The following is a 12,068-nucleotide window of genomic DNA, read 5'->3' as shown; positions in this document are numbered from 1 at the left end:
CCAGGGTAGACCCAGACATGTTTTGGAACACCTGCTTTTGCACAGTTCATTCAAACTATGTTAGTATAACTAGCACATGTACCACTTATCCCTCAATACTGTACAAATGATAACTGATGCAAAACTTCTGAAAGGCAATACTTTTTTATTGACAGAAAATGTATGCTGTATAGAGCATGTTGGCCATGCATCACTCAGCACAGCCCTCAAGTAACACTGCATATGCATTAAGTATTATCATGTGCTTTTTTTTCATAAAGTAAATGCCACAGCCAACAGTTTTTGATTAATGCTGTCTTATCAGCTGCATGGCTGTATATTATGCACAAGCTTGATGCAAGGGTTGTACTGTTAGTGCAGTCAGGTGGCTACCATCGCTATTGTTACTGGTGGGAATGACAGACACAGCTGCACTGACATTATCAGTGACTGACTGTGGTAGTTGCCTACCAGACAGATGCATGATTATGCTGTGGAGAATGCAGCAGACAATAAGCATCCTGCATGCAGTAGCAGAGTCCTGCTGACAGTCACCCCAGGAATCATCCAGGTAATTGAAAAGGGCTTTCAGCAAGCCAAACACCTGTAAACACAGATGCCAGAACAGGAATGCCTTGGTAGTTCTCTGGGGGTTATGGACTGGTATCATTAGCCAAAATTTCAGTGAATAGCCTTTGTCACCAACAAAATAAAAGAGGGAGGGGACACATTACAAAAAGGGTGGGGGTTGATTACTTAGTGCTACCTATATCATACTACAGATACTGAAATACTTTATGGTTAGGAACATTAAAATGCTTTGCACTTACCAACTAGGTGACCATGAGGAATCCTACCATGCCAAACGAGGTGGTAGAGTGAGTGTGTGTGACAAATGTGGGAATCATGGGTACTGCTTTAATACTGGGCTGACACTTTGGTGATGCATCCAAATGCATCACATACTACCTGGCAGCTGATGGAATGGTAGCCCTTCCTGTTCCAGAACTACTCCCCTCATATTCTAGGTGGGACCCTAATGGTAACATGGGTGCAATCGTTTGCACCAAACATGTAAGGAAAACATGCCATCTCACAGCAGAAACTTATAATACTGTTCTGGGATGTACTGACCCATATGTGCCAAGAATATATTGAGGAACTGCTAAAGTATCCTTGAGCCAGAAGTCTGAGAGATACCCAACTTGTATGTATAGTTTATCTCTGGAAGTTTGCTGTGACAAATATCCTGATATATATATATATATATATATATATATATATATATATATATATATATATATATATATATATATATTTATACATACGTTGCTATCCACAGGTACAGGAAAGCCATGTATGTCCTCCCACAGTCCCTGACTATAGATCATACACACTCATCAAACCCCATACTATGCCCTGTCCTTTCTAAACCTGTCCAAGATTTCCTGATCAGCAAAGTTCAGATAGTTCAACCTATGCCTATACTTTCAATTTCTTGGCCAGCAAGCGCTGCTTGGTGCACCTGATTTTGGTGCAATCAAAACAAACATCTCATAGCAAGAGACAGCTAAGCTTTTAGTGAAAGCAAGCATCTTTAAGACTTACAAGGTGGATGAAAAAGGCAAAACGTTGCATTTTAAAAGCTTTATGTGAATGGAGCAGATGGGCATCAAAAAGCGTATGTATCATTCAACCCATATTGATTTAATGCACAATAGCAAGTAAACTAGCATCAGAAATACTTGGTCTATGGATCTAAACCCTTTCTGCGACATCAACAGAAATGTTAGGAGTGACAGATATATCTCGTAGGATACCGTTGCTTTAGAACAGACTCCCCACCCACATAAAACAAAGTCCATCCCTGCCTATATTCAATAGCAACATGAATCTATGAATGGGAAACAGAAAACCTATCCCAGGAGTGACCCCTGTACTACTAATGGGTAGATGCAGCTCTTAAATGCATTATTCCATGCACAATGCCCTGAAATTATATGTGGTGTTATTCTCATTAGGAGTAATATATAATTATTGACCATGGGATGGGTGAGGCTAATTTTTTTACCAAATGGGAAAGGTTAATTCAAGCACAAAAGGGAAACTGGGTAGGCTTAAAATGGCCCACAAGGGCAGCTTAACTAGTACTTACTCATAAAGTTATGAACAAAGTTTTTTCAGGAGAAATTCATTGGTAGTGAACAGCACATATCTGAAAAGAATCAGTCAATTACAGATTACAGTAAATCACAAAACATTTGGAAAGTATTTCTTGTTGGCACAGTCAGGGAGCATATACAATGCCAACTTTAAGGCAGGTGAGATGGATGAGTGTTCAGTAGTGGAGAAGCCATGATATGCACAAACTGTACCCTATGGTAGGTGTTCAAGCCACAGTGATGACGATTCTCTGATTCTTGACCTTGGAGATGGGGTGAGCAACTAATTACCTTTTTTTCTCAGACTAGGGGCGTGGCTGTTACTTTAAGGATGTAGATACACGAAGGAGATCAGAAAGTAAGAAGGGAAAAGAGTAGCACAAGCCGGTCTAATACAGTCTGTCAGACAGAGAAATCGTGGGCAGATATCTGTTATTCTAACCCAATTCTTTAAAGCTGATGAGCAAATTCCAATCATACCCATGCCTGCTATAGAATTATTATTAATCTTTTAAGGTATATTAGCCATCCAGGGGATGCTTGTGTGGCAAGGGAAACCCAGGTGCACCCCTGAAGTAGGAGGGATGGCTTTTTGCTGCTTGTACCTCCCAACCTATCAGACCTCCAGCACCTTAGCTACATTTAAGAATTGTCTCAGAAGATAACTGTTTGATATTCTGAGACTCATTACTGTGAGTTCAAGAATATCAAAAGTGACTGAGGAAAAATATGGACTACACATGCTAATTCCAAGATCATTGTGTGCCAGCGTTTTTCTTTTTCTCTGAGATACAGAGATATTGGAGTTGGTATACCTCTCTCTCTCTCTCTCTCTATATATATATATATATATATATATATATTTATGTTTACTATTGAAATTTCAAATCAGCTTCGGTCGACCGTTTAAAATGTTGACCTGAAATGCTGAATTCGAAACTCCAAACAGTAAACCAAAGTGAAAATGAATACATCAACCACCGTGGTTCGATGTATTCGATATAGCAAGAGGTGACGTCACTCACCTCCTGCTATGCACTTTAACGTATCATTGAACTCTACAGTGAATGGTACGTTAATTCTACTATTTTGCAGGGAGGCTATACACCCCTCTGCACCCCTCCCCATGTGGGTAGCTGCACCCCCCCACACCCGCTGCACATTAAATATACCATCTCCAAGATCGCACTTCATTAAGGAATTAGGCTAATTCCCTGTTCTTCACTGAAGCACGACCACCCTTCACAATGTCAGTATGTCACTTGATAAATGGTCGAGTGCACAATTCATCTCAATCATATGTGCTTGACCTATATTGGTTCGATTATATGCCCCTTGAAAACCATGAATATGATCTTCAGAACTTTGACTGGCTGCAATTCATCTAAGTAATAGTCTTCTTCTTCTTTCGGCTTTTCCTGGTTAGGGGTCGCCACAGCGGATCACTGTCTGCTTATGATTGGCAGTGGAGTTTTACGGTGTCAAGTTGCCAGCCTGGCGCCCAACCTTCCACAGAAGGCACACACATGCACGCACTCACGCCTAGGGCCAATTTAGTGTGTCCAATCCACCTACAGCATGTCTTTGGGATGTGGGAGGAAACCGGAGCACCTGGAGGAAACCCACGTGACCACAGAGAGGACATGCAGACTCCACACAGAAGGCACCCCAGCCGAGGATCGAACTGGAGAACCTCTTGCTGTGAGGCACTTTCTGATGGCATTCACATGAACTGGGAATGGTCGAAAGGCTAAATTTCCAGTTCATGGAATGTCAAACCGAAAACGGTTGACTCCACAACAATGAATGCTAGTGTGCATTTGATGTTGTGAGGTCAACATTCGACCTGGAGAATGTGGTACAGTGGGGATCGGGAAATGTACCCATTTCCTCACTGTAGTGCGATCTCGGAGTTTGTATATATAGTTAGGGAGTGTGGATGCAGGTGGGCTTGCGCTCCTGCAAAACATTAATTAGCAGTGACTGGAAGGCAAGATACTCTGCGTGATGTTGACTTTGTCAAACAGGGATGGGTCAACATTACCGGTTTCATTATTTTTGCCTTTCCAATGTTTTTATTTTCAGTAATTTTTTTCGATGACGTGATAGTAAACCTATATATATATATATATATATATATATATATATATATATATATATATATATATAGACACACACATATATATATATATATATATATATATATATATATATATATATATATATATGTGTGTGTGTGTGTGTGTGTGTGTGTGTGTGTGTGTGTGTGTATATATATATATATATAAAATTTCATGAGGGGGGGCTTGCCTCTCACATTGGGGTTTAGAGCTTGCCTCTGCAAAAAATAACTTTAAAAGAGAACAGCAATGTTTGACATTCAGTGCTCTCCCGTATTTTCATTTTCAATATTCCAGGACTCATATTTATGAATCTCAGAATTGCAATAGAAAACCATCTCAGAATAGTGGATGTAGCTGTCAGGAGAAATTTTATGTTATCTCTTACAGTGAGCATTGTTAAGAATGTCGCATTGGGTGAGAAAAAAGAAGGTCTTAGAGGCAGTATGTGCAATGCTAAGTTACTGTCAGAGACCACTAAGATAAGACTACTATGACCTGTGTGTTATACTGATTTGGAGTAGTTGTATGTACATGTCCAATGTATTCTTATTTGTCAGGATATCTTAGGTGATTCTGGGTTTGCATTTTCTAGATGTTATTATCATCCTCCATCTTGCTTCCAGATCTCAATGGCCTATCCATAGCTTTAACAATAATTCTTAAACAATATAGAGGTATTTTCATTTCTGCTCTTATTGCCAAACCTACATTCTTCTCTAATAAAGTACAGTTGTGTAAGTAAACTTACCATAACAGTAGATGTTTGAATAGATCATTGTTTTAGTATCTTCTAGCTATAGAGGATGTATTTTCTCATTCTTTCCCTCAGATAATGGCGCAAGGAGTAACAGAATCAGTCTCCCATTCTAAACAAGGAAGAGAGATTTATTCCTGAATATTTCTAGTACTGAAGAAAGACGGCACTTGTAGACTTTGTGTCCTTTCCTTTCAAAAACTATTTCTAAAAGTGTAAAAATGCAAGAACATTACTCAACAAACGTTTCCTTTAATTCCCCCATACTCTTTTCTTGTGTTGCTGGATCTCAGATATGTTTACTGTTACACTCCAATTCACAAATACTTCAGACCTTGACAGAAATAAAACTTCCAGCTCTCCACGTTACTTAAAAACTTCTTAAATTTATTGAATAAGAGAAACAAGGGTTAGCGCTTTCACGTATATTACTATACGCTTCTTCAGACAAATTAGATATAAAAGCAACTGCTTATTTATAGAGGCATAGCCAGTAGAATTAAACAATTAATCAATTAAACACAGTTGAAGATGATTTAAACATTGTAATTCATTCTAAAAAGGAAATGCTTTTTAAAGGTGTAGCACTGAATACGATGTAAGACATTCATACAGACTAAGTATATGCTTAAAGGCAAATGAGAATTTGTTTAAAATTAGACTTAAAAACAAATTATTAAAACAACACTGTCTTCCTTGTTCTTTCCTTGCAAGATAATATTACAAATTCATAATGCACTTAATTAATGGTTCCTGAGAAACTTTCAGGTAATTATTCTTGAAGCCCATGAAAGTTAAACACAGAATACAAGGAATACTATCAAGGTACATTAATATATGAGTATAAATATATAAATATATATGAATATATAAATATGTAAATATGTAAATATAAATATATAAATAGATAGATAAATTAATCATATAAATATAGCCTTATGGATATATATAAGTATGTGAATACATTCATATGATCAAATATTAAAAGGGGGTGTGGGTAGTTAAACCTTCAAACTAATGAAGATATGCAGAAAACATTTTGTTAATGAAAATAAAAAAGTAAATTATGAACAGTTCCTTAAAAGATAATAAATATATTTTTCTCATGGTAAGCATACAAGAGATACACCCGTATACAATAATAAATTACAAAATGTCAAGCGATATAAATAGCATCTGAAACTATTGACATAAAATCTAAAGCATTGTAAATTCAGTCTTTGGATCAACCATAAATAATAAAATAGTGTGAAGTAGACTGCGGGGACAGTCTATGTGAACACTATTGCAAAAACATATATATGTGAAACGTGGGGCCATAAAAGCACACTGTAATGTCAAGTATTTAATATAAAGAATAAGAAACATTTACACCATGATTTATATAGATGGAATCTAAATCATAAAAAATATATATATCTAAATTTATAAAATCATCTTCGATTATTCAAAACAGATTTTATAGTAACATAATTATTTAAGCCAGGGTGACAGTGTCCCCTAAGTTTGAAAATCCAGCGTAGTTCAGTTAACTCAAGGTGATTCATATAGTCACCTCCCCTGTCAGTAGCTTCCACAATCTGTAACACTCTAAAAACAAACGAATGTGAAGGATTACTTATTATGTGTTTGGCTAGAGCGTTTAGCTCATTTTTCTTGTTTATATCGTAGTGATGGTTATATATCCTGTTCTTAAGTTTCCGTTAGTGAGTCCTATGTAGAATGCTTCGCAGCATTCACATGTAGCCAAATAGATTAATCCTGTGGTGTCACATGTGGCTCTAAACTTTGGTTTAAAACTGTAGTCAAACTCTGGATGTAAAAAAATTTGCTGTTTGCTAATAAACTTGCAATAATTGCAATGTTTACAGGGGTAGGTCCCAAATGTATCATTCAAGGGCTGTTGGCTTGATGTTAACTTAGATGTTCTGTCACATAATAGGGATTTTAAATTCCTGTTACTCCTGTACACAATGTGTGGATTATGGCCTACTATCTTTTTGGTAGCTTCATCAAGTAATAGCACCTTCCAATTATTAGATAGTATTTTCTTTATGTTCAAAAAATCATTGGTGTAAGTTGTAATGAAAGATATTTGGTCTTGGTAGTTAAACCTGTTTCTTTTAAAAGAAGATGGAACGAAATGGTAATTTGTTTCAATATGTGTCAAACTTTTTGATGGTAGAATTTCACTTTTAACTTCCAATATTAAGTCTCGATCATACCCTCTCTCTAAAAACATCTCTACCATTTTGATAACTTCTATTTCCAAATCTTCCTTGTTCATACAGATCTTACTTAACCTGGTGAATTGACTTTTTAGTATGCCTTTAAAAATGTGGCGCGGGTGCATACTATCGTACTTGAGGATAGTATTCCTCCAGCATTCTTTTTTAAAAAGAGTCGTTATTAGTTTGCCTTTCCTAATATTAATGCTAACATCCAAAAAGTTAACAGAGCTATATGAGGTTTCAGCAGAAAACTTCAAGAAAGTAGTGGTAGTTTCTAAATAATCTTTAAAGGAACCAAATTCCTCTGCTGAGCCATCCCACACAATTAATATGTCATCTACAAAGCGTTTGTAGATCAAGACTTTTTGAAATAGAGGATGTTTAAAGACAAAATTCGTCTCCCAATGATACACAACCAAGTTGGCGTATGTGTTTGCACAGGGGGTCCCCATGGCAACACCACAGGTCTGTAGGAAAAGGTGGCCCCCATATGCAAACACATTGTTGTTGAGTACTAAATCCAATAGTTGACAAATTAAAATATTAGTATTGACACTTATATTCTCATCATGTTGCAATAATTCACGTATGGCCTCTACCCCTGTGTCATTTGGGATTGATGTAAAAAGATTTTTAACATCCATTGTAACTAAGAGATGTTCATTATTTTTAAAATCTGTATTCAAGGTTTGTAGATATTCAATAAGTTGGTATGTATCTTTAAGAATTGAGGGGATGGCATCCACTATTGGTCTTAAAGTTTTTTCCAGGTAGTTTGATACATTCTCTGTGACCCATTTTGCCCCCGACACTATTGGTCTCATTGGTGGGGGTAAAACTCCTTTGTGTAATTTCGGCAGTCCTTTAATTACAGGAATTAATGGATTATCTATAGAAAAATACTCATAGAGACTATTTGATATTTGATAGCACATGAGCATATCATATAAATCAGCTTGAACAGTTTTAATAATATGAATCAATCTGGTATTGTCAATAGAAATATAAGTAGTATCAGCGTTCAACATGTCATGCATTAATATGTCATAATTAGCTGTATCAAAAATGGCTATGCCTCCACCTTTATCTACTGGTCTAAAGGTTAATGAATCATTAGTACTAAAATTAGATAACGATTTCATCGTATCACTTGTCATATTATAAAACATACACTTCTTCTTGCCATTATAAAAATATTCATAAAACTCAGTTTCACATAGCTTAATAAAAGAGTCTATATGTGCTGGCATAACTGGTGTAAATGAACTCTTCTTCTTGAAGGCAGGGACATTAGATACACTTTTAGCAGCATTAATATCATCTTTAGAAAAGAGCAGTTTCAAACACACTGAGCGTGCAAAAGAACGCAAGTCAATTAGAATGTCTGATAGCTTGCTTCCCTTTGAGGGAATAAATGAAAGACCTTTGTTTAATAAATCAATGTCACTAGGATTCAAGACTTGGCTAGATAAATTGAAATAAAGTGGTCTTACTGCCTCATTCTCCTGGTTTGGTAGGAGTTCCCGTCGCCTGATAGCTTCCGTTTTCTGCTCTCCCAGCTGTTTCTTCTCCCTTTCACAAAAGACGGTTTTCGTATGGGAAAAGGTAAAAAAGTATGGTCATCACGCCTTTTACTAATCGCCCCTGTGCTGTGCTGGAGCAATTTGGCTGCTTTGTTGGCTTCCTGGTTAGGGAGCGGTGTGGACATAGCTCCTGTAGCAGTTACTGAAGAAAAAGTTTCAGGTGGCGTGGTGAATGTTTCTGCTGATGTGTCTCTATCGGAAACACTTACTTGGGTTTGTGAACCAATGGGACGAGGTGCTGTAGAAGCAGGTAAAGTACAGTCTAGTGGCGGTTGAATTGAGCTGGAATGCTCTCCTGCATATTGGTTCTCTGATCGCCTTGGCCAAACGAAAACACAGTTAGTAGAGAAATCTTTGAAATCTCTTTGAAGCTTCTTAAGCTTAATTTGTTGTAGCTTCATTGCATAGTTATTGACTTGTTCATACAAATTTTTAAGTTTGGTGACGCAAAAGGGGTCAGGAAAGTCTTTTTTCAGCTCAGAGTTAATGTCATTCACTCTGGAAATTAGGTCTCTCTCAAGCGGCTCAAAATAATCTATTAAAAGCTGCATGTGTTTGTAGCTGGCATCTATATTAATGTCTTGCCATTTTTTCAGGAGTATAGGGTGCGTTTCACCATAGGTGGGCATTACTAAAATACGCATCCCTCTTGGAATCAATTTATAGTGTAAACACGCCTCTAGGTGTTTACGCTGCCAGATCAATCTTTGTAGCTTATACAGTTCATTTTCAAGCAGTTTCATATTGGAGTTAAAGAGCTCAACATTGCCAATATTAGTCTCTGTTATATTAGCGGCTGGAACATTTAAATCCAGAGCCAATAAAGGGTTTGACTTACAAGATGTAATTGCAGTCCATTGTTGTTCGTTAGTAGGACACCTCGGTTCCGGATTGTAGTCCAGTTCAAGTTCCATTTCAATTTGAACGTGTGCAGTAGAGATCCCAACTGATGCCAAACAAGGAAAAAACAAAGCACGGATCTCTGAAGCCGCTAAAGAGCCAGTAGTTAGAATTAGGAAAATAATGACAGAAATAAAACTTCCAGCTCTCCACGTTACTTAAAAACTTCTTAAATTTATTGAATAAGAGAAACAAGGGTTAGCGCTTTCACGTATATTACTATACGCTTCTTCAGACAAATTAGATATAAAAGCAACTGCTTATTTATAGAGGCATAGCCAGTAGAATTAAACAATTAATCAATTAAACACAGTTGAAGATGATTTAAACATTGTAATTCATTCTAAAGAAGAAATGCTTTTTAAAGGTGTAGCACTGAATACGATGTAAGACATTCATACAGCCTAAGTATATGCTTAAAGGCAAATGAGAATTTGTTTAAAATTAGACTTAAAAACAAATTATTAAAACAACACTGTCTTCCTTGTTCTTTCCTTGCAAGATAATATTACAAATTCATAATGCACTTAATTAATGATTCCTGAGAAACTTTCAGGTAATTATTCTTGAAACCCATGAAAGTTAAACACAGAATACAAGGAATACTATCAAGGTACATTAATATATGAGTATAAATATATAAATATATATAAATATATAAATATGTAAATATATAAATATAAATATATAAATAGATAGATAAATTAATCATATAAATATAGCCTTATGGAGATACTTCAGACCTTATTTAAGACATTCTGTATGTGGATCACATTTACTATTTACTTCCTTAGCCTTTGGTCTTTCAACAGCTCTAAGGGTATTCACAAAGAATCTGGCACCAATAATTGCCTTTTGCAGACAGCAAGGTATCCACATATGTCCCTATTTAGATGATTGCCTCATTTTGGCAGAATCCTTTCAAAATTCCCAAACATCCATTTTCTTTGTAAGAAATCTGTTGCAAAGCCTAGGATTCAAACTCAAGATGAAAGGATCTTCTATAATGCCTTTTCACAGGTTGACTTTTTGGGATATCTGCTGGACACATCTCTCATGATTGTATATCTTCCAATGGAAAAGGTATACCATTGCTTTGTTCAGATCTTGGAGCTAGTACTTCAGTTACAGCAAGGGATTACCTCAAATGTTCTTGAGGTCCCCCTATCTAGACCACATGTGAAGGAAAATTCAGTGGTTCTTCAGAGCAGTTTGCACCCAGGAGCAGCAGCCATTCTCCTTTCTAGTATTAGTAGTGGCTTTTGTCAAAAGGGAACTGCAGTGGTGGGCAAACTAGTTTCAGATCAATCCAGGTCTTTCCCTTTCACCTCCACCCCAACCCAATCTTTGACAACAGACACATCTTATTTTACTTGGGGGGGGGGTTCAAAGGAAATCAAGATTCAGGGAAATTAGTATCCACATTTCAAAAACAAAAATATAAACCTTAAGGAGCTGATGTCTTTGATATATGCATTAAGAGCCTTGCATCAATTTTGGACTTGAGGACTATGTCTGGTGATTACAAGCACCACCACTGTGATGTGGTACCTAATCAGACAAAGGGGAGTCAGGTCTCACTCCTTATGAAGACTACTCACGATTGCCTGGGAAATAGCAACCCAGCATAATCTCTCCCTTCAAGTGACCTATTTTCATTCAGAGCAGAACATGTAGCAGACACTCTGAACAGACCCGGGACAGACCTTCTTGAATGGATGCCACTCACAGTTGTCTTCCAGGGGACTGACCAACTGTGTGAAACTGCCCAAGTAGATCTATTTGCATTCATTTGCAACAGAGCTAAATAAATTCTGAGCCAGATAGGTCTTGTAAACAGAAGTTTTTCCTTTCCCATGGATGGGAATGTACCTTTATGCCTTCCCCTTTTTCCACTGATAACTAGAAAGCTTCGAAAAACTACTGAAGGACCCTCCAAACATTCTCCTAGTAACTCCCTTTTGGCTCAGCCAGCATTGTTTCTCCCTTCTCATGAAACTGGTCAAAGGCGATTATAACAAACTTTTTTCACAGAGTAGACCTATTCACACAGGACAGGGGTTCACTGATCTACCTAAATCTATAAAATCTACATCAGCCTGTATAGATGATAGGTTTTTGATCTCATTTAGGCACATTTTTTTCCCTGAGGACATACAACAGGTGTTACAGGAAGCTAGAAAACCAGTTTTTATTTGGTAAAGTGGTGGATATTTTCTAATTAGTGCCACAAAAGTGTCCAGGACTCATCCAGAGTGCAGGCCCCTCTGGTTCTCCAGTACCTGTGTGAATTGCTTAAATCAGGCTTATTTTACACTTCTATCAAGGTGCATCTC

General features: G+C 37.0%; 1 protein-coding gene across 1 annotated transcript in view; it reads right to left on the bottom strand.

Annotated features, from left to right (window-relative positions):
* Positions 1-12,068, bottom strand: part of HFM1 (helicase for meiosis 1) — a 3,254,758-nt gene that overhangs the window by 1,023,912 nt on the left and 2,218,778 nt on the right. The window lies entirely within an intron of this gene.

This window comes from Protopterus annectens, chromosome 10.part0 (assembly GCF_019279795.1).
Source record: "Protopterus annectens isolate FY-2018-M chromosome 10.part0, PAN1.0, whole genome shotgun sequence".
In the NCBI taxonomy this organism is placed as follows: Eukaryota; Metazoa; Chordata; order Ceratodontiformes; family Protopteridae; genus Protopterus; species Protopterus annectens.
This window is presented reverse-complemented; position numbering and strand designations above follow the sequence as displayed.